We start from the raw sequence: 23,990 nt of genomic DNA, 5'->3' as shown, positions 1-23,990 counted from the left end.
CACATTATTTTAGTGACCATACCTTGTTATCTTATATTGGTGGTAATTTTAGTGGTATTTTGTTCTGCTGTAATTATTTCTGTGGTATAGTGGTGAGCATGGTTTTCTTCTTTATACTATAATCCCATCATAAAACAAAACTTTCCTTTCTATTAGAATACCTCTTAGTTGTCTGTAGAGAGCCGCAGACGTATGCACTGTTATAACCCAATGATTTTATTCAGAGCGCCACCTACAGTTTGTGGCTGGTATCACTGGCTTATCTACATCCAGTAATCTATGTGCCCTCATGCATTTTATATATATATATATATATATATATATATATATACACACACACACACCCCGCCCCCCCGCCTTATCACTGAATATTATTGGCTTCTTCTGGGTTGTTATTTTAAGTAAATTGACGAATATACTACTGAACAGAAATGAACCTCCCCTGTATACTGTGTGTGTATATATATATATATATATATATATATGAATTCACAGTTGCAAAAATGACACTAAATCCCATTTGTTTTCATGGATACTTATACATCGAATCTTATTTACATGTCAAGTCTTACCATGGATACATTGCATCGTCATCTGAAATACAAAAATAAAACAAAACAGAACAAACAGGCCTTTTGAAACATGGGTTAATATTCCCACATTCTGAACATGACGAAAAATAAACATGCATTGATTTCCTAACTTTTCTACACTGTAATAAATCTTAGCCAAACATAAGGCATTCAAATGATCCTCATTTGGCACATATCTTACCAAGATTAGTATTTCTTTGAAGTTCCCAGCACAACCTTGCTCCACTCGCAAAGGCAGGCTCAGTGTCAGCGCGAAATGATTCTGTAATCTTGTGTGGGGAGCAACGGTGAGATATCTCTCACAGCCAGCGCTCTGACCCCTTGGACCACTGTCAGTCATCTCAGCCCAGCATGAACTAACTCTTTCCCCGCATTTGTTGTCCCAAGAAACCTTCTGTCCTTCCCCTTTTGACGTTTCTTGTCTGCCTATAATTTCCCCCAATCAGGTTAACAAGAATGTATTTTGTATCAACCCTCCTGTTTAGAACAATGAGGGTTTTAGGCCTCCCTGAATAGATGTTTCATTCTGTTTCCTGCTGGCTCTTTCTCTCTGCTCTCCACAAGCTAATACGGAAAAAAAAATGCCAGTGTGCATTTAAAAATGAATTACTGTCACTAAAACATGGATTTTCACGTCATTTTGCATAGGAGACTGCATTATAATGTTAGGGAAGTTAGAATTTAGTATTTTAGCAATGTTAATTATGTTAGTCAGTTATATAACTTAATGGAATCTCCATGTATGAGGTATCTAAAAAAATATGGCGCACTTCATTATTTGGCCTGGCAGCACTAAGCTTTTCTCTGCGTGCATTTCATTCTCTGCAGTTTCAAGTTGGGCTTGGCTGCGTTGTAAAACCTGTACTATGCATGCCACCAACAACACCTTTTATATGTCATACCGGTAAAAAAAAAATGTGTATATGCCATATTACTGCTGGCAACAAAAATGCCACTACATTTTGGTATAATATATATGTCCTTACATACGAATACCATAATGGCCCATCAACAGAGCACACAAAACGGGGTTCTTGATTAAATTCTGTGTTTAATTATATCACTGCAGGAACAAGGAAAGGAGTAAGGTCTATGGGATTTCTCTGTGGGGAATAAAATAAAAGGTGGACTCAAGTAAAGAAACTCTGGTCGGGGTTTTCAAGTAAAATAACAACTAATGATGTTTCATGTTGTATCTCTTTTCTCTTATTAGCCGTGATCAATATTCCGTCCCTTAATCAGAATCAGGGCTTTGTTACTCTGTATATAATAAACAGGCAGTTCCTGTGATTTTAAAGTGTTTCCTGACACTTCTTTCTCGGCCACTTAGACCTTCCTTAGGATTTTGATTCACCTTCATGAGGGTACTGCTCTGAAGGGGTGGTTGAACAGGCAGGGGTCTTTATCCAAGGAATTGTTCACGTGGAGCAGGGTTGTGACAAGGATGTGTTATGGCCCCCGGCCTTTTCAACCTACACTTATCGGATTTGTGTGATTGTCTGAGCGGTGTAGCTCTCGCCCCCTTGAAGTTGGGGCACCCGAGGTTAACATATCTGACATATGCAGACGATGTGGTCCTTATTGACAGGACCCAGATCGGATTCAGATACTAGTGGTTGCATTGGGAAAATATAACCCTGTTAAATGAATTGGTAATAAACAGCTCTAAAACTAATGTGTTGAAATTTTATAACAGTGGTGTAAAACCTTTACGTTTTAAGTGGACATTGCAAAAAGTAATTTGTATCCCAAGAGTGAGTCTTGTGTATTTGGGGTTTTCACTAGATGCGACACCTAATAAGGGAAAGGTACGGCCCAGATTAAAATTGAAAGCTGAGCAAATGGCTGAGCAGCCAGACTTATCTCAAGAGTAAAGTGAGCAGTACAACAGGGTACACAAAGGACCACCAATTACAGTGATTCAAACACTCAAGGTTTCTTGATAGAAGAATATACATTTATTTATAAAAATCATTTGGAAAACATTCCACTAGCAAAGGCAGCTCAATATCACACTCTAATACGCTGCAATACACAACCAATCAGTTTCTGAACAAGTTCAGCTCCCCTGAAGTGGGAGCAAAATGGCACTTCAGTTACTTTTAAAAAGGGCTAAAAAGTCAAGGTTATAAGAATCAACAGCACGAAACTTTCATAGGCAGGGCAAAGGGTTTCAGTTCACTACAACCAGCAATTCAATTCAATAGGCCTGGGCCAAAGTCAATGGTTCAGAGTCTTGTATAGGATAGCACAGTTCTGGTAGTAAACGATTAAGTCTTTGCAACAGATTTTAGAAGGATTTGGTCAGACGAAAAGTTAGATGTTGGTTTAGGGAAGGACAAGCCTTCAAAGTCGGGAAAGTTTCACAAACCTTCACCGCGGCCAAACAGAGTTCTGCACTGCACTTGCACAGTACCTTGTAAGTGAAGAAAAGCTGTAGCTGAAGCAGTTGTTCCTGGCAGTTCCTGCAGATCTCACTGTTTCTGAGCTTCAGTTGTGAGGACAAGAAGGAGGACGTCTTGCACTGCCCAGGGAAGAGGCCACAAGCTTGGCAAAACATCGGTTTAAGGTGCGAGTGCCTTAAAGACCACAAACTGGTATCCTTCCCACTGGCTCTCCGGTTTTGAACAGCACTCTGGAGAAAATTTCGACCAGTATGGGGACGGAGTCCATGCGGTTTACGAGTTGTTTGTTCCCACCAAACTCAAGGGAAGAAGTTAACATTGAAGGGCTTCTCTGTCGATGGAGTTTCAGGCAATTCGGACCTGCAGCAGGGCTTCACCGATGGACCAGGAGTTGCAGCAGTTGTCTTCTTTCAGCTCGTCTTCGGTTCTTTTGTTCCAGTGGTCGACTCTGCTTTCCAAGTCCCAGAGACCCGCTTTTAAACGGTTTTCCCCCATTCATTCCAGCCTGGCTGTCACTCACAGAGCAGGGTGGCTGTCATTGCCGGACAGCCAGCTAGCCAATCATGCCAGAGAGCATTCGGGTCTCCTAGGAGACTAAGCACAGGGAGTTTTGGGCAGCTTCCTCACATCCTGTCCACCCCAGACACTCAGGCGCCAGAGGAGGGCTTCAGCACTGAAACCTGCCAAAGGCCAACTAACAAAGGGACCAAACTTGGTTTGGCGCGCAGAGATAAACAGAAGAAGGCCCTTTCCGGAAAGAAATGGTGAAAAAAAGTTGACCAGAGTCTGTTTTTACAGATGGGTCTGGGGCACCATATTGGAAAACATGGCTGACCCGATTTTTAGCTACCGGTGTTCGCGCTAGAGAAAAATCATGGTAGTTTATTTAAAACCACTGCCACCAGCCATTTCAAGTGGGAAAGGGTAACATTTGACTGTTACATGAGTGTTTAGACTAGGGAAGATGGGCAACCCCTCCAGCACTCTATAGGAACATAGGGTGTGCTGGGTCTGTAAATTTAAAAAGACTAGTAAAGTCAATTTAACTTTACATGCTCTGGGAGACAGTAGTCAGTCCCAGAGAAAGTATTTAAACCTTGGGGAATCTGAAAGACACCCCGTGCCACTGCACTGAGGGTGCTTTGTGACACACTGAAAAGGATGATGCCTATGGAGTTGTTTTAAAACGCCATATCCAAAGAACACAGAAGTAAAACACACATCAAAATACATGGAAGAGTGGGAAAAAAGGTTCACACTCTTCCCAGGTAAAAAAATAAAATCCTAGAAATCCAGCAAAGTTGCTGGGGGGCTCAAAAGGTAAGGGAAATTAGCACATTCTTTCTTTTTTTTTAATAACACATTTTATTGTTTTTTTCTTTTAGACACAACAACTTATAACATACAAAATTCAATTACATTCATACATCGAAGGCATCAAGCCTGGTTTATCATGGTTAGATTACAACATTCGTTACTAGGCAGTGCATGGGTTGTCTCCAGGTTGCATAGTGATTCAGTGGGTTTGCGCAGTAGAGTTGTGAGATTTACCCTCGGACATCATATGACTTGTTCCCATTTCTGCCATATTTTGCTAGCTTTTCCAGGGCATCCTCTGGCTGTGTATATGCGGTGTTCCATTGCTATAACAGCGTCCACATCCGCCACCCACTGGGCACATTTGGGGGTGATCTCTGAACCCCATAACTGCGCAATGTTTCCTTTGATCAGTCCCGTGGCTGTTGAGAACAAAGGTTTTTCAAGTCGGGTCATTTCTCCTTCCTCCTCTATTCCTAACAACAAGAGTTTTGGCTCCATTGGGATCGTTCGCCCCATTACTCGTGTCAACCTATCACAGCATTTCTGCCAGAAGCGTTGTATGCGCGGGCATTGCCACAGGGTGTGAAAGAAAGTACCCTCTTCTTGTTTGCATCGTAGGCAGTTTGCATCTGCGGTCCTGCTCCAACCGTGCAGTGTCGTTCGTGGGTAATATATTCTATGCAGTACTTTGAGCTGGATTAGTCAGATTCTAGCTGATATTGCTGTTTCTCTGGGGTACATTAGGGCGATGATCCATTCCTCAGGCAGTAGCGTGCCCACATCTCTTTCCCATCTCGCCTGCAAGTTGCATAGTTCCTTTGTGGCAAAGGAGGAGATTACACTATACATAGTTGACGTGGTTTTAGCATTCATTCATGTCTAACACAATATTTCTCTCCAACGGTGTGCATTCTGGCAGGTCAACGAGACTTGGCATGTGTTTGGTGATTGCATGAGATAGTTGTGCGTGGTGGTAATATTCAGTGGGTGGCAGATTATATTCAGCCGCTAGTTCAGTGAAAGGTACCATTCTACCATCCTTTATTACCTGATGGATTTTGTGTATCCCTGCCGTTTCCCAGTTTGGCCATTTGGGTAGTTTGTGGATTTCTGGGAGGGAGGCGTTGTTCCAGAGGGGTTGTACTGGAGTGATTTTATTTCCCCATCCTATATGTTTCTGTGTTTCATTCCAGATTTGGGTCGTATGGGCAGTTATTGTGCAGGGGGGGCGGCTTATCACTTTGTATAGGGTTTCAAGTGGGATTTTGCCGCTTCTTGCTGCAATTTCTGCTCGTATGTGCGGCATTTCTGGATTGCCGTGCAGTATGTCATTTACGGTTGCCATCTGACATGCCCAGTAGTATATTTGCATATGTGGGAGTCCAATCCCCCCTCCCAAACGGATCTCTGGAGTGTGGTGAGTGCTTTCCTTGGGTGTCCCCCCCCAAGAGTAGTTTCCTTAGAGTTTTGTCTATTTTACGGAATTCAGTTGTGGGGATGTGTATAGGGGCGTTCTGTAGGACGTATAAGAAACGGGGTAGGGCTAGCATTTTAAAGAGCGCCGCCCTTCCTAATGGGTCAGCGGCAGTGTTACCCAGTGATTAACATCTTGTGTGAAGCGCTTCATAATTGGATATAAATTGTCTGCCAGATAGTCCTCCAATTTATTCGTAATTTGGATACCCAAGTACCGGAAGTGTGCCATCTCCACTCTATAGGGAGAGCCTTCAGGGGGTATTTAGTTTGTCCTTTTGGTCGGGAACAGGGTTGATTTACTCCAGTTCACTCTCAACCCGCTGAATCTGCCGTACTGTATTAGTATTTGTGTGACTATAGGACAGGAGACCACCGGGTTGCCTAAATAAATCAGTAGGTCATCAGCGTATAGAGAGACTCTGTCTTCCCAGGATGCGTCCCAGTGGAAGCCTGGCCACGTCGGTGCGCTCTGCAGTTTTATGGCAAGGGGTTCTACAGCATCGCTTATAAGGGGCATCCCTGTCTGGTGCCTTTCCCCAATTGGAAGGTACGCGAGGGCCAGCCGTTCACTCTCACCTCCGCCATGGGGGCATTATATAGGAGTTGGACCCAGTGTATGAAATGTTCTCCAAAGCCCATTTCCCTCATGATCGCCCACAGCGCCTCCCAATGCACTGAATCAAAGGCTTTCTCAAAATCAATAGCCCATAACGCCAGTGATTGTTACAGAGTGGGCGTTCTCCAACGCTAGGTGTGGTCTACGGATGTTCATTCTTGTAGAGCGTTGCGGCATAAATCCACATTAATCCAGATGGATCAAGGAGGATATGACCTTTTGTAATCTGTTGGCAAGTATTTTCGCTAGTATCATAGCTGCACTGTTTATCAGGGATATGGGCCTATATGAGCCGCATTCGTCTGGGGGTTTGCCATCATTGGGCATTACAATTATGGTGGCCTTGCGTAAGTCTGGTGGGAGTATCCCCTCCATTCTCGAGTATTCAAACATATTGAGGAGGTGTGGTATAAAGGTTTCCCTGTTAAGTTTTTTTCCAAATGTCTATCGGAAAGCCATTTGGCCCTGGGGTTTTGCCAGATTGGAGTTGGGAGATGGCTTCAGATATCGCTTCTTCCGTGATGTTGCCCTCAAGTGTGGTGTCTTGTTCTGCATCTAGTGAGGGGAGAGTGATCTCGTCTAGAGTTGTGTTTTCACTCAGGATATGTGGGGTCCTATAAAGCTCTTCATAATAGGCCGCAAAACATTCAGCTATCTCGCTATCAGTCGTGGCCATTTCTGCACTGGGAGTTTTGATTTGCCTGACTTGTTGGTGTCCCTCGTCCCTTTTTTCGAGCCAGGCTAGCAGTTTACCTGCTTTCTCCCCTGTCTCGTACAATCTTGCCCTCATGGCATTGTGCGCCTTTTTTGCACAGTCTATTGATAGGTTGTGTAGTTTTTGTTGTGCCAGTACCAGTGCCCTGTTGGTCTCTGGTGTATTGTTGTCTATGTGTTGTGTTTCTCTGCGTGTCACCTCTGATTCTGCTTCTGCTAATGTTTCCCGGTGTGCTTTCCTGTGTGCTGTCGTCTATGCTAGGATTTCTCCCCTGAGTACTGGTTTATAGGCTTCCCATAATGTTCCGGGGTTATCCACAGTGCCTGTGTTCAGTTCAAAATTTTTCCAACAGGTCTGGGAATCCTAAGTAATAATGATTGAGTCGCTAGGTTGGCGGGGGGGCGCGGTCATTCTGTTTCGATTTCCAACATTAATGGGGAGTGGTCAGAGATGCCACGGGGAAGTAGGGACGTGCTGTGTGTTTTATGGACAATGTGGGCAGGCAAGAAAAAATAGTCTATTCTGGACAGTGAGGCGTGTACACCCAAGTGAAAGGAATATTCCTGTGTGTCCCCATGCAGATCACGCCATACATCCCTCAAGCCCAGTGCGGAGGCGAAGGTCGCCAGCCTGGTGCTGGTTGTGGGGTTTCTACTACATATATGTGTATGATCTAATGTGTTGTCCATGAATTCATTGAAGTCTCCGCCTAGCACGCTTATATCTGCTATGGTTGTAGCCAAGATGGGTATGATTTCTGCAAGCAACGTGGACAAGAGTGCTGGTGGGGAGTAGACTGCCATGATCGCTAGGGTTTGGTTCCATAGTGTGGCTTTTATGTGTACGTATCTCCCCCCCCAGTATCGTGTGTTATCTTGGATATTTTTAAAGGTAGCCTTTTGTGGACCAGAATCAGCAACCCCCTGGCTCCCATGGAGAAGCCTGCGTGCACTGCGCTAATTAGATTTTCTGTAAAGGTTACATATCGTTCCAGCTTAGTGGGTTTCTGTTAGGAGTACTATGTCCGGTGTATGTCTATTTATGTATTGCAACACCAAGCGTCTTTTGACGCTAGACCCTAGTCCATTGACATTCCATGTCATGAATGTCAAGCGCTTATTGTGTGTTGCGTTCGATAGTGCCATTGGATATTTAGGCTTTGCGGGTTATCGGCGTGCTCCGTCGGAGCAGTCTGCATTGTGAGTGCCCTCGTGTGCATTATCACTGTTGCATTCATGTGTGATATGGTCTTGGTGCCTATGCATGGAAAACAACAAACGAAAAAGAACTCATTCCCAACACCCCCCTCCCTATACTTCGTCCCAAACTGAAGCATCTGTCGCCCTGCTATAACTTCTGAACTACTAATACTACATGTTCATCTCTCAGCTCTCATACATTTTGGTATGTAACTGCCAATATACTAACAACAACAGCGGGGGTTACGCGGTCCAGGCCCCCTGTTATACAGGCATTGGGTTCACTGTTAGCTTGTTGTTTACGTGGTGTCACAGCGTAGTGCCGATGTTTAACACGTAATTTGTGAGTGGGTACCTTGTTCTTCTTCTCAGTCATTGTCCCTGTTCGGCTGTGTATGTGGTTGTTGTTGTGGACGCTCAGGTGGTGCTCTCTCTTGTCTTGGGCGATTCCTGCCATTACCTTGTCTCCTGTTCGGCCTCCAATCACCACCCGGGTGGTTTTCTGCCCAACTCCATGCTTCAGCTGGGTCCGTGAAGTGCACAGTTGTTCCGTTGAAGTATATTTTCAGCTGTGCTGGGAATAGGAGTCCGTATTTTACGTTCAGGTTTTGAAGACGTTTTTTAAGAGGGCCAAAGGATTGTCTTGCTTTTTGCACCTCCCTGGTGAAGTCTGGGGAAAAAGCCTATTATGGAGCCGTTGAATGTTATGGTGCCCTTGGTTCTGGCCATTTGGAGTATTGCATCCCTGTCTCTATAGTTCATTAGTTTTGCGTACTGTATGGGGTGGGGTGCCTGGGATTTGCCTGCCAGTTGGCATCCGGTGGGCTCGTTCAATTGAGAAGAAGTTTGACAGGGTCTTGGAAGCGAAAAGGTCTGCGGGCCACTGTTCTAGGAACAGTTCCATGCTTGATCCTTCTGTTTTTTCCGGCAGGCCGAGGATCTGGATATTGTTCCGTCTTGCCCTGCCCTCCCCCTCTTCCACCCTTTCTTCCAGTGCTTTGAGGCGGGCTAATGCTCCTGTCATTTGCTGGTTCACAGTCCATAGGTTGTCTTCTGTTTCGGATATTCGACCTTTGGCTTCTCCAGTACGGGCTGTGAGGTTTTTGGAGGTCATGGCGTAGTAGTGACACCCATGCGCTGATGCCATCCATTTTCTTTTCCATGGAGGTTCTCAAGTTTGTTATGGCATTCATGTCATCCTTCAGTGAAATGTTCTCCTCTGTTTCTGGTGTCTCGCCAGTTTTGGCTTGTTCTGGTGGGAGGGTTTGGCTATTTTGCTCTGCGTTGTCATAGCTCTTGCCTTATCCTTCCCCATGTTAGACAATGGATAGTGGTCTGTGGCTGGGCGACCCCACACAGTCGTTGCTTATGAGGTTTTGAAACCTGTGGTGCGTGTGGTGGTTGCATGTGTAGTGAGGGGGGTTGCACAATGTCCCCCAGTACTCACAGGTACAATATGAAGGCCAGGTAAGTGCGGTATCCATTTCTGGAGCTGCAAGGATATGTTGGCACCCGAAGATTGGCGGGTGGGATGGATCGTTTGTTTGAAGGTCCTGTTGTTAACCACTGTACATCTCTTTGGCTTTCCCTTTTGCTTACAGTTGTCACAAGCACTCTATAGATATTTTGCAGTAAAAGTCTGTTTGGTTGTCTCTTATAGCCTTGGGTTATGGTGCTGCTATCAGGCTGGTCTGCCGTATGTTTTCTAGGCGCCTATCTCCAGCTATCCCCGGTTCGCAGGCACTCTAGTTGTTGCTCTTATAGTGTGCTCTGATAGGTATCTCACTTTTCTGATGTTGTGCCGCTAATACTGTGTATTATTCCGTTCATACAGGTGCCGTATTGCAGCTGTCCCCAGCCCATTTCTCGGGCCAAGCAGTACCCGCCACACTGCGGGAGGTTTCTCCCCCTCCTCGGAGCAGCTGGCTTCTATCAATGTCACGCGGGGCAGGGTATGATTTGACCCGGTCTCAGGGGCCTTTTATGCTGATGTAACGCTGCACTCACCGGGGTTTAGGGCCCGCCGCCGGCGAGGTACTGCGTGAGATAATGTGCCACCAGGAGCCAAACGCACGCGCGCTGCTGCCCTTGGGAGCCTGGCAGCTCGCTTCAGGATGTGGCCGCTAGCAGCGGGACCCGCCTACCTCCTCAATCGCGGGTGACTCCCGCTTGTGCAGATCATTGCGTCTGGAAGGAGTCTTCAGTCGCGTCTCCCTCCCTTGCTCTCTGCAGCGTTCGTGGGCGGCTGCCCCAGGCGTTGGCAGGGCGTCTGTTTGCCTCAGCTTGGTGCCGTGTTACGCGGCCTCGCTTAGTCCGCAGCTCCGGCGGCCATTTGGGCAGTCGTCATCGTCGCGGGTTTTCGGATCGATATCTCCGGAATGCTGCTGCGGTTCGGCTCGGCGATAAAGCGGCTTAGGCATCTAAGGTTTCCGCTGTGCCTGGATATAATTTCAGGTTCTGTAGTGCCCAAATTACAGGATATTAACAGGATTTGGCTGGTGGCTTCGGGAGCTCTGAGAGCTCACGTCCTCATCTCGCGCTTGCTGGCCACGCCTGAAATTAGCACATTCTTGAGAATTCTCCCTAACAGGAAGCCCCATGACAATGTCAAAAATCAGGAAGGTGGCCCCTGGAAGGAGAGAGAGACCCTGAGTTGCAAATCAGCATCCACCGCCCAGCTGAGGAAGCCCTGGACGCGCAGCGTTTGATGCAAGGAGGAGAGTTGGGGTGAAAACCCCAAGGCGAGACTTAGGGAAAGTGCGGAAAGCGAAAACCAAGAGAGAGCGTACCGACTGGGAAAGTGTACTGAGACAAGTCACCAACGCATAATGTTGGCAAGAAGAAGAGACAGAGAATTATAAAGCGGAGAGAGGACGTGCCGTGAGATGTCCTGACCCCAAACGGAGGAAGTGTGGTGGCGTGTCCACAGGCGAGAAGCAGTGGACTGATTGGTCCATAAATTATGCCGACACCCAGTTGAAGAGTTGACGGGGAAGGAAGCGAATAGAAGAGCAAAGAAGCAACCATCTCATACGTTGCTGAAAAGGCCCAAAGCCATACTGACATGAAGAGAAGCAGGTCCCTGATCGGACCCCAGTGATAACCCTACAAAACACAGGTAACTGGGAAAACGGGAGACCCAGGAGGAGGACAAAAGAAAGAGGTCATCATTACTGGAACGCTCATACTCGTCCCAGTCACAAGACAGTATTGGAAATACAGAGAGAGAGCAATAATCATTACTGGAACAATCATACTCGTCCCAGTCCAAAGGAAGGATTGGAAATACTAAGAGAGAGTAATAATCACTATTGGTACGCTCCTACTCGTCCCAGTGAAAGGAGAGTATTAAAAGAGAGAGTAATAAAAATTGATGGAATATTCATACTCATCCCAGTGTTGTAGACAAGTTAATTAAAGGAAGTGATAAAGAATATTGGGACTTCATAACCTATGGTGATCAGGATGAAAGATGCATAGTAAAAGACTGGAAGAACTTTTGTGATGTTAAAGAGAAAAGTGTTGAGCCCCGGACATAAAAGAGCTAATACCAGAGGAAGAAGAACAAAAAAGAAAGAAGTGAAGACAAGAAAAGAAACAGATTAAGGTCTGAAATCATCCAGTATCTGAACTGTATAGTCTAATGAGAGTGGTGGCTAACAAATATTTGTGAATTTCATATTGAACTGAATTTGGGGAAAACACATATAACAGGAGAAGGGAGTCATTCTGCTGTGTCTCAGTTCTTATAATATTGGTAGGGTCAGAGAAGATTTGTTGTGGACAGAATCTGATTTAGGACCTGCACCGACTACTGATGAGCACTTTTGTTAGGGAATGGACGCAAATCGATTAGGGAGAGTTAGGCTTTTGCACCTTTTTGTTAAATAAAACAACCATATAATGGTACAACAGATGCTGTGTCCTTCCTCTGACCTGCCACATATAATGTCAGGTGTGGGATCGATACAGACTGATAAAAATTTGGGAACCCTACAGTTTACTAAGTTAAGCCCTGTAAGAATATATATAGCTTTTTACCAAAATGGCATACTTTTTATTGCAAAGTGCAGTGGCATTTGATTGCCATCAGTAATGTGGCACATACATATATTTTTGTGGTGCCAGTATAACATGTGAATATGTTGTTGGTGGCATGCAAGGTACAGAATTCATAACATTGCAAAGCCCATTGTGAAACTGCAGAGAATGAAGTGCACCAAAAAAAATTCTGTGATGCCTTATACATGAGACCACATTAATCATATAACTGACTAACTTAATTAACATTACTAAACACTAATTCTAACTTTCTTAACATTATAATGTAGTCTCATGTGCAAAATGAGGTGAAAATACATATTTTAGTGACACTGCTGCAATGCAGTTGAAATGCACACTGGCATTTTTTTCTTTCTTTTTCTTCTGTGTTAACTTGTGGAGAGCAGAGGGAAAGTGTGTGCAGCAGGAAATAAATTGAAACAGTTGCTCAGAGAGCAAGGATTTCATTATTTTAAAAATTAAGGGTGGCGCAGAAAACATTCTTTCGACCTGATTGGAAGAAAGTGTCTGCAGACATGCCACATAAATAAAGAAGGAAGGCTCCAAGTTTTGCTAATGGCAAAACTTGCGGACAAGAATTAGTGGAGACTAGGCTGTGAAAACAGACGGAGGGCAAAGGAGTCACAGAGCGCTGGCTTGAGAAGATATCTCACCGGCGCTACACACACACACACACACGCACACGCACACGCACACGCACACACGCACAATTACAGGAGCCGTCCATGCTGATACTGGGTCTGCATTTGCGAAAGTTGCGAGGTCACACTCGGAACTTCAAAGAAACACTTTTCGTAAGATATGTACAAGTGAGGACACTGAAATGCCGCATGAATGACTGAGCTTTAGTACAGGGCAGAAAGGCAGGGAAATCAATGCATGTTTATTTTAAAAGATCTGCTTGTTCTATTTTGTTTTCTGTTTGTATTCCAGATGACGATGCAATGTATTCATGGTAAGAATGAATGATTGTGAATTATATTTTTATGTAATATAATGAGAGTATATAAAAACAAATGGGACTTTGGTGTCATTTTTGCATCTGTGAGCTTATTTATATACATATAAAGTATACAGTACAAGGGAGGTTCATTTCTCTTGAGTAGTGCATTTGTCAATTTACTATTGCAGGTAAAATAACAACCCAGAAGGGAGCTAATAATATTCAGTGACAAAATAAGGTTTGTGTGTGAATGTGTACCTTCCTTGCATGCTGATTGGAAGGAATCTGATATAATATATAGATTTCTGGACGTCCATGAGCCAGTGATACCTAAGGGCGCATAGATTGCTGGATGTAGATAAGCCAGTGATATCAACCACAAACTAGGTGGCGCTCTGAATAAAAATATTGGGTCCCAACAGTGCATAGGTCTGGGGCTCTCTACAGACAACTGAGAGGTATCATAATAGAAAGTAAGGTTTTGTTTTATGATGGGGTTCTAGTATAAGGGAGAAAACTGTGCTCACCACTAAATACCGTAAAATAACACACCACTAAAATTACCACCAATGTAAGCTAACAAAGTATGGTCACTAAAATAATATGAGGCCAAACCCAATCTATATGCAAGACAAAATAATTTACCACCAAATTACTGCCAATATTTATACAGTAAGAAAATGCCACCAAACTCCAAATTTACCCCAATAAGACAAAATATTTTACAGCTAATGTTGCAGTGGCCACGAAAGTGGCTGTAGAGCACCTACTGGGTGTGGCAAGTATGTCTCACACTACCATACGTGCATTAAAGGGTACCCATTTTATGAGAGCAGTGTGACACTAAAAGTGGATTTCAGAATGTCTCAAATGGAGGCCACATTCCCAGAGCTAGTGCAATATCTGAAGGCAAAGCTATATGCACATGGGACATGGTCATCAAACAATGCCATAGAATGGCATGACTGCATATTTGGTGAAGTGCAGAAAGAATCATTGGACACCATCTTTGCAGAAGGTAGCATAATCCAGGTCTGTCTTTTGAGATTATTAAATGCTGCTGATAAACATGCAGAGAAAGATTGTTTAATACGGCTATGTTCCAAGACATGGTTCATTTTAAACAGGTCTTTGCGAATGCAAGAAAATGATGCCACGCTGATTAGCAGATTAAAAGTTGAACTAGATGGAGCTAGTGAACAAGAGGTAAAATTAAGAGCAGAACTAGAGGTATGTCAAAAGGGCATGCGGTCAAAATGTAAAGACCTCGACTCTCAATTGTCTCAAAGAAAGAAACAGTTTGAGGATAGTGAACAAGAATTAAAACACTTGAAAGCGTTGGTAGATCATACTAGACAAGATAAAGATGAAGTTGTTTTGGAAATGCATATTTTACAAAAAGAACATTTTGAGAAAGAAAGTGACCTTCAAAATGCTGAACAAGAGATAGTTAAAATGTTTCAAGAAAGTGACAAAAGAGACAAAGAATTCAATGAATGCCAAATACAAATGAGCGATATGCAAAGTGTGATTAATAAAGTGAGTGATGAAAACAACCATTTGCCTAAGGAGGCAGATGGGTTCCTTAAAAAGTGCAAGGATTTGGAACAGCAAATATACATTTCCAGGTCCCAGGAAAAAATGACAGGGCACCACATTCAATGGAGTTGAGGTGAATTCTATTTCTACACAGAGAACTAGTGCCCCAGTGGCTGGGCCGGTGACTGAACTTGGTTGCAGCGCCCTTGGGGGATTTGACACACCCATTGGGGGCCGCCACCAATCTCATACGCCCGAAACAAGGGTTGTATCACAAAGTAGTGCAATTCCATGCATAGCGACGAGTAGCCCTATTAAAATAATGAAATCAATCAAGGCTCTGATCAAACCATTTAAAAAAGGAGGGGGGAGCTGTATAAGAGGACCACTTAGAAGCAGTGCACGATATATTTAAAGCCCTCCAGATACCTAAGGAACAATACAGGCAATACTTTCACTTAACTCTGGATGCTCCCAGAGCCAGCATCATTAGGGGATTAAATGAACAGCAGAACATGACATGGGCAGAGTTTGAAAAAGAGATTAGACGTAATTTTTCTCCATGCCAATCATTACAGGAGGCGAAGAAAGTTGCTTACACAATTACGGCTGGGCCTAATACATCACCTCGCCAATTTTTGCAAGACTTAAAAAGAGCTTTTTCTCGCTTTGATGTATCTTTTGACCCCAATTCCAATGAGTTTAAAACTGCCTACTTCTATGGGCTACAGAAAGACATCATATCACGGTTAATCTGTGAATTTGACCATGACAAGTCCCTTGAATGGATTGTGCACCAAAGTACAAAACTATTTGAAGTGCTATATTGTCAGGGTAGAGAGAGTGATCAAATGAAAGACACTAGCTGGTCAAGTGGCACAGCGAGTAGAGCGCTCGCTTTGACATCGGTGCAGAGTCTGCTAACGCAGGTTTGAATCCCGGCGGGCCAAACTCAGCCTTTCATCCTTCCGAGGTCGATAAATGAGCACCACACCTGGGTAATAATAAGCAGCGCTCAGATACCTGAGGGTTTGTAGCGCTATATAAATGCCAAATTATTATTATTACTAGACGAAAATCTAAAGAATCCTCAGCAACAGTGATGGTCAGCTAAAATGTTCCTTGAGTCCGCTCAAAGTCCAGGTAAAAATAATGTGACACCTGAACAAAGGGGTAATCAACAGAGGTTGTCGCTCCCTGCACCCATATTTTAATCACATGATCCTAGTAATAGGGAGAGCTACATTAGCCCTAGGTACTTAGGAGACAGACCCCGAGCAGGATTGGCCTGATATGTCGGGTATGAACAATAATCAGAGACAAAGTCAGGATCAAAGAAATAATGGTCCCTACCAGACATTAGGGACACAGAGCAGATTTGATCCTAACACCATGATATATGGTAATCAGGATAGACCCCCGATATGTGGATCGATTTACTGAAAATGGGAATCAGCATAGAGGACAATACTCACAAAATGAGAGACAAGACATGAGGCAGAGTATGAATTATGCCCCACGTCAATACAATGAATCACCGCCACCAGGGGACTACAACCAAAGGATAGGTGCACCCCACTCCGCTCCACATATGAATCAAGAGTTCAGAAACAACCTGAATAGAAATCATTCTCCTGAGAGATATCAGAATAGATTAAATCGGTGAGAAAACAACCAATATCGACCTAGGCCGCAGAGAGAAGATTCTAGAGAGATGAAAAGATTCCAGTGTCTCGAGGCCCAAGTGAAAATGTTGGCTGAGCAAATAGGAAAACTATGTACGGCACAAAAACAGTCATCAAAGGAGGGGGCAGAAGGCCATAGTAATGACCGGGTGGTTTCTGATAATAGGTGACTAAATAGTAATGATACCTGCAATGCTAAAAAGACAGATTGCCCTGATTTGATTTTGCATAATGACTCTGAGATGCTTAATGATTTAAAAAGGAAAATACCGGCAAATGAATATGTGACAGAAATTGCAAATACATCTTAAAAAAGAATTTAGGTTTAACCTGGAGTTAAATCAAACGTTGGAGATTTGTACAAATGAAAAAGGAAAACATGAAATTCCAAAAGAACAAAGGGACAGATTTAAGAAAGACAACTCATGCATGGGTAATGCAATTGAATCGGTAATGCAAACACAAAATCATTTTTACATGGGTAATGATATCATGCACAGAATGTGTATGGTGTTAAATTTTCCCAACCAGAAAATATGGTCCCGGCTAGGCGGGCCTGCACCTGAATTTGAAGATAAGAGAAAGGCTTATCATTGTGCACAATTGGTACCATATGCAGTTGAATTACAGGTGAAGAAGGATATTACTATTCCTGCATTCACCAAGCAGGTTGTTATGACACTAAAGTGCAAGAATGGACAGCAAATGAAAGATTATAATGCATTTGTGTGCTTGAATGAATCCATGAAACAGCAGGGCCTTGATTATGAATACACACCATGAATACACACCATTGGTAGATGTTGGAGAAGGGTCTGTCAAAATTATGATGAACAATAAAGCATGTCAGGATATTCATTTAGAAGAAAATTCTTCATTAGGAATGGCCATACAAAAATCACATTACACCGCAGATTTCAATAACTTGGTGATTGGAAATATTCCTGAGAGATATGTAGATACACAGGGTGTGTTGCCAGAATATCGAGATTCTCAACCCAAAGGGATTTTTAAAATTCAATCTGTGTACCCTTATGATTCAAATGAGACAGTATGTTGTCACCAAGAAAATTGTATAGTATTTGACTTAAATGAAAATGAAATAGAAAATCAGCACATTGAAGTGGAGGCTAGTATGCCAAAATATTTAAAAGTGGCAGCTTTACAGAGAGGCACAGCCACGCAGTTATAAGAAAGCACAGAGATTCCTCCATTGGAGGGTTTCCCAGAGTTTTCAAAAATGGTAGAGGAGCAGATTTTGTTAGCAGATGCATGTGATAGCGATGAGGATAAAAATAAATTGAGGAAAATATTTATGGAATTTAAAGATGTTTTTGCCAAAGATGCATATGATTGCGGCCTAGCTAATTTACATGTTGCCACATTACCTGAGGGGTGTGGTAGAAATCCAGTATTTGTGTGCCAATATCGGTTACCACTGGCATGTTTACAGTCATTGGCAGAGATAATTAAAAATATGGAGTCTCAGGGAATTATCAGGCCCATTCATAGCACCTCTAACACTCCTATTTTGGGTGTGTTAAAGCCAAATGGTCAATGGCGTCTGTGTGCAGACTTGAGAGAGTTAATTATAAGAGTGCCATTCATTGATGAAGGCCTTGCTCAGGGGTATGGCTCAAAGGTATTTACATCTGGATATTTGTATGTGCCACTGGCAGGGGATATTCCGAATTTATTTTCATTTTCATTTGAAAAAAAACGCAATACGCATGGGCTAGAACACCATTCGTGTATGTCAGTAGTGGGAGTGAATTTGGCATATTTTTGAGAAAGGCGATGCAGCGGAAAGAGGAACTATAGTTTATGTGGATGATGTCCTGATAAAAAAATGAAAACTTAAAAAGCCATTTTGATGAAATTAGACATGTTCTTGGCCAATTGCAAAAGGCGGGTGCCAGAGTATCTTTACAGAAAGCACAATGGTGCAAGAAAAAGGTGAATTTCCTAGGCCCTGAAGTAAATGAACATGGATTAAATCCACAAAAGAAAAAGGTGGAGGCCATACAGAAATTGAAAGATCCTAGAAATGTGAAAAGTTTAAAAAATGTATTAGGAATGACAGAATATAACAGGAAATGTATTGAAAATTATGCTGAAATTACTCAACCATGAATTAAACTATTGAAGCTGAATACGCCCTGGAAATGGGAAAAGGAGCAATATGAGGCAGTTGCTAAATTAAAGGAATGTCTCATAAAGGCACCATGTTTAGCATACCCCATAAAAAACAGGGATTTCTTTATAGAAATAGGTGTCATTGAACAATGTATGTCAGCAGTGTTATCTCAAAAACATGATTTGAACCACAAAACGATTGCTTATGCAAGTAAGACATTTTTTCAAGTTGAAATTAAATTCAGTGAATGTGAAAAGGCCCTTTTGACCACTGTGTGGGCGTTGCAGCATTTCCACCCCATTGTTCAAGGAGAAAAGGTAATCATTGAGACAAATCATCAACCATTGCTGTTTTTACAGAGTAAAAGGATTAGGTCAGGCAACCTAGCACAGTCCAGAATGACTTCATGGACATTGGCATTACAAGGCTTTCCTATGGAAGTGAGGTGTGGCCAAAATAAAAAGAGCCCAATTGCTCAAGGATTGCAGATTTACATGACTGTGCAGCTGAATGTGTATCAGACGAAGTAGAGGTAGAATCTAGTTTGCAAGAGTTTGGACAATCACCACACAAAGCTTTTGATGAAAAAACATGCAAGAATTTACCAACCGTATATGTTGACGGTTGTGCTTTTCACATTGAAGATGACGGCAGTAAACAGCTGGTATCAGGAATTGGGAATGTCTGGTTGAAATGTGAAGGCATTCCTAGTATAAGAATGAGAATTGGGGCTAGGAGTAGTCAGGTAGCGGAACTGGCATCCATTTATAAAGCAATTGCTATTGCAGTTGATAATAAATTCAGTGAAATTGTCCTGGTGACTGATTCTGATTATGCACAAAATAGCTTTGTGGAATATTTGCCTGGCTGGAAAGCAAGAGGCATGCTTACATATAATAAAAAGCCACTAAAACATGAACAAATTATACAGGCTATAGACAAATTAGTGTCACAGAATGATTTAACAATATATTGGAGGAACATTCGTGGACATTTAAAAACTCCAGGAGAAGATAAGGAGGGAAATGATAAAGCAGATCATTTAGCCAAAATTGGAGCTGTGATGGGAGAGTTGCTACCTATTGAACACTTAATTGGTGAAATACAAATAGATGCAGTTACACGCTCTAAGGCTCCAAAATGGGTAGAACAACCAGTAGTGCAATGGAGTTATGATACACCAGATCAAGATCTGATTAAGGCACAAAAAGATGATCCAATTTTGCGAATCTATTATAATAATTTAATGGACCCCGAACAAAATCCTTTAACTGAGAATGATTGTACAGGAACAGAGGAATTGAGCGTATTATTAAAGAATATAAAACAAATTACACTACAGGATGGACTCATGATCAGGGAATCCATAACAAGACAAATACAGTGGGTGGTACCCCTTTCATTCAGAGGGCTAATGCTACACTATGCACATGATGCAATAACTGTAAAACACAGAGGTTCACAAAAGACTTGAGATACTGAAAGATTATGCTTACTGGCCACATATGTCCCAAGATGTGGAATTATATACTAGGGGGCTCTGCCCCATTTAAACCCGCTTCACCAATGCATAGAGCTCCACTGATGAAGAAGCTTAACCCTTCCATGGTGAGACTTGCAAATAGACTATGTAGGGCCTGTAAAAAGGTCGAGTAGGGGGAACCGTTATATTTTGAGCGTGGTTTGTTTGATGTCAAAATGGATAGAGTGTATTCCTGCACCAGATTGTAGTGCGCAAACCGCAGCTACATTACGGGTAAATCATATATTTCCAAGATTTGGGTTACCACAAAGAATAGAGTCAGACAGAGGAAGCCATTTCACAAGCGCTTTAATGAGTAAAGTGTGGCAGATACTGGGGGTGAAAAGAAAACTTCATATTGCGTACCGACCCGCCTCTTCTGGGAATGTTGAACATTGCAACAGATCTGTTGTGGAGATGTTGAAGAAATTTGTAGCAGAGGCAGGTTCCAACTGGGATTTACAATTACCCCTGGTTTTGATGGCAATCAGATCGACTCCTGCCACAGCAACAGGTATCAGCCCTTATGAGGTGTTAACAGGAAGGAAAATGGTACTGCCACAACATTTATTATACAGGACACATGAACAGACACTTGTGAGTGCATCTACAGTTCACAAATATGTGGAAGAGCTGAGGAAGCATTTACAACATGCATTTGATTTTGTGCAGCGAAATTTGGAGAGAGCTGCTGACAGTACAAAGTCATATTATGATAGAAAGACGTCCGTGAAAGAGTATGATGTAGGGGATCAGGTGTATAAGTTTCATTTTGGAAAAGGTAAACAGACAAATTCTAAATTTCTTGTAGCCTGGCAAGGGCCATTTAAAATTGTGGATAAGGTATCTCCAGTAGTTTACAAAATATTAAAGACAGAGGGTGAAACGGTAACAGAACAATTTGTTCGTGTTAACCAGATCAAGCCCTGTCATCCCAAACATGAAATCAGGAGACTTGAGCAAGTAGAAACAGCTTAAGTTCCCTGGAGACATGGAAGAGAAGACACAGTGGCTGTATTCATAGTATCCCACACCATAGAAATAAAAATAGTTGTGGTCCTTAGTATAGAGGTAAAGGTAAATGAAAATACCATAGGTGATAAACATTGATATAAGGGGGCTGAAGCAGATTGTATTATGGTACAATGTTGAAAATGTTGATGTCTAATGGTGCCTTGTGTATGTTTGTTTTCTCTTTAAGATCTGCTTAGTTTCAGAATGAAGCAAAGTGTTTTGGACAATTTTTTTATGGTAGAAAGGGTGAAAGTGGTATTGTGCTATGTACTTAATCTGTCTCTTTTCTATTTGATTTAGAACGACTAATATATCTTTTGAGGTCGGAGGTCGCAGGACCGGAAGACACGAGAGATGACGGAGTCCTGGAGTCCGGGGGAGGAAATTCCAAAAAAGCCCCGGGCGGGGGCAAAGACCAAGTCTATAAGACGGATGTCATTGATGATGGCACCAGCGAAATGGATAACTGTTGTAATGGTTGCAGGAAATCTTAAAGCTGTGGAGGCACAGGTCATCATTGAGCATCTGGCATTGTGGTGGAAGAAGCGCCTGGATTTATTATGGGCAATAAAAGGATGATCTTTCAGAATATATATATCCCCATGAATCCTGATAGTTTGATGAAAAAACGTTTTAACAAAACAGGGATTGTAATTGATCAAACTAAAGAGTGTAAATAAACCATAGAGACTTTTAGGTGCACTCCAAAGAAATAAAGTTTATTATTAAGTTGTTATTTTTCCAAAAAATAGTTGTATGTCAACAATTGTTAGAATTCCTTCTTTTGTTAATTGTTGTTTTCTAAACCTCAGTATCCTTATACTCTGTATTTTGTTCCTACAGAGTTTCTCCTTCTTTTGTCAATATTTGTTTTCCAAACCTCAGGTCACCAAACACTGAGGTTTGGCAAACAAATATTGACAAAAGAAGGAGAAACTCTGTATGAACAAAATACAGAGTGTAAGGATACTGAGGTTTGGAAAACAAAAATTAACAAAAGAAGGAATTATAACAATTGTTGACATACAACTATTTTTTGGAAAAATAACAACTTAATAATAAACTTTCATTCTTTGGAGCGCACCTAAAAGTCTCTGTGGTTTATTTACATATTTAGCAATTCGCACTGGCCAGTCGCAGTGATACAGAGTCAGGGTGCTGCAAACAATATCAGTAAAGTATATAACTCTTTAAACTATAAGGAAACTCGCCATAGTTGCCACAGGCTGGGATTCTAAAATACTTCAAACTAAAGAGTGGCTAGAATTAAGAAAAGAGGATGCCAAGCAGACAATAAGAGATATGTTAATGCAATTGGAAAAGATATTTGTGAATTCAGCGGATATAAAGAAAAGGAGGGGGAAAAGAGGCGCAGTAGTGCTTGTGGTCTCCCTGGTAATGTCTATTATTGGAGCTGTAATAGGTACTAGGATGTCAACAGCTAATGCCATTTCAGTAGGGACATTGAGTGCCAAGGCACAACAATTGAACTATGATCTAGAAATGATTCAAAAGATCTTGGATGGAATTAGGGGTGGGTTGGATGAACAAGTGAAAATTATTAATGAGACTGTGGTATTGATAAATGAACAAGCTGAAGTTATACAGCATAGCACCAAGGTAACAATCAAGCATGACCGAATATTGAATGAGATTATGAATGTAATAAATCCTGTGATAGATTGTTGACAAATTACATGAGAGAGGTCAAACTACAATTTCCCAATTAATTCAAGGACATATACTGTTATATTTTGTTTCACAAGATATTGTTCATCAAATGATGGAAAGAATAACTAAAAGAGAAATTGATACAATACAGGTAAAGGTTGCATTTGAAATGGGCAATTCAATGCCCCTATATGTGAATTTGGAAAGAATGGAAATTGGATTTTTGTTGGGCATCCCATATATAGCTCTTGAACTTATTTATGAAACTAAGTGGGTATATAACGTGAGATTTTGGCAAGAAAGGAAATATATAAAAATTAAAACTCCAGAGGTGGTGACATTTCAGTCATGGGAGCCTGAGGTTTATTTGATTCCGAACCTGGAAACATGTGTAAAGTTTAGAGAACAAAATTACATATGTCCAGGTAAACCATTTGTTCCTGATGCTACAGATGCTATTTGTGGTTTAAATCCTGATCCAGGTGTATCAGGAGGATGTGAAGTGGTCATTAGCAATTTGGGTGGTGAGGAGTTAGCACAAGCCAGAATGGTCAAAAATAGATGGTTGGTCAGCACCTTCATGAAAAATATGACAGTTAGATCATGGAACATTTGTTGTCAAGCAATTGAAATATAATGTATTTTACTTGCAGGTTCCAAATGATACAGTGGTTTCGATTGGGGGTCTAACATTATTCCATATTACAAATGATATTTGGGAAAGCCAAGTGGAAAATATTGAATTTTTTCAAAGGGATACATTTTCGATAGACCCGGATGTTGAGTTTTTGTTGAGTCATAAAGAAAGGCATACTATTAAGATGAATCTGAGAAAGAACAACATTACAGTTAGTAGCCTGGGTGTAATGGAGGTAGAAGTGTTTGATTGACTAACCTGGGTGGAACGCATTATGGTGGGTTTAGCCGTAGTAGTGTTAGTGATGGGAGGATTGTTAATCATTTTGTCCATAAAGATGAAGATGTTATTTATGATATTGGCAACAGTGGGAAACGAAAGATATTCCAATGCACATACATTTTAAAGCAGAAAAAAAGAAAAGCACAATTTGGGTTTCCTCCAATTGTGGATTTG

At 42.1% G+C, this 23,990-nt stretch overlaps 1 long non-coding RNA gene across 1 annotated transcript in view; it reads left to right on the top strand.

The window, feature by feature from the left end:
* Nucleotides 1–21,962, top strand: part of LOC138503788 (uncharacterized) — a 110,089-nt gene extending 88,127 nt beyond the window's left edge. The window contains exon 3 of the long non-coding RNA XR_011279706.1: nucleotides 21,527–21,962. This is a non-coding gene — a long non-coding RNA (uncharacterized lncRNA). The remainder of the gene's footprint in view (nucleotides 1–21,526) is intronic.
* Nucleotides 21,963–23,990: the final 2,028 nt, after the last annotated feature.

Source organism: Ambystoma mexicanum, chromosome 11 (assembly GCF_040938575.1).
Source record: "Ambystoma mexicanum isolate Mex_15411 chromosome 11, UKY_AmexF1_1, whole genome shotgun sequence".
NCBI lineage: Eukaryota > Metazoa > Chordata > Amphibia > Caudata > Ambystomatidae > Ambystoma > Ambystoma mexicanum.
Note: the sequence above shows the minus strand (reverse complement) of the source record. Positions and strands in the feature narration are given on the sequence as shown.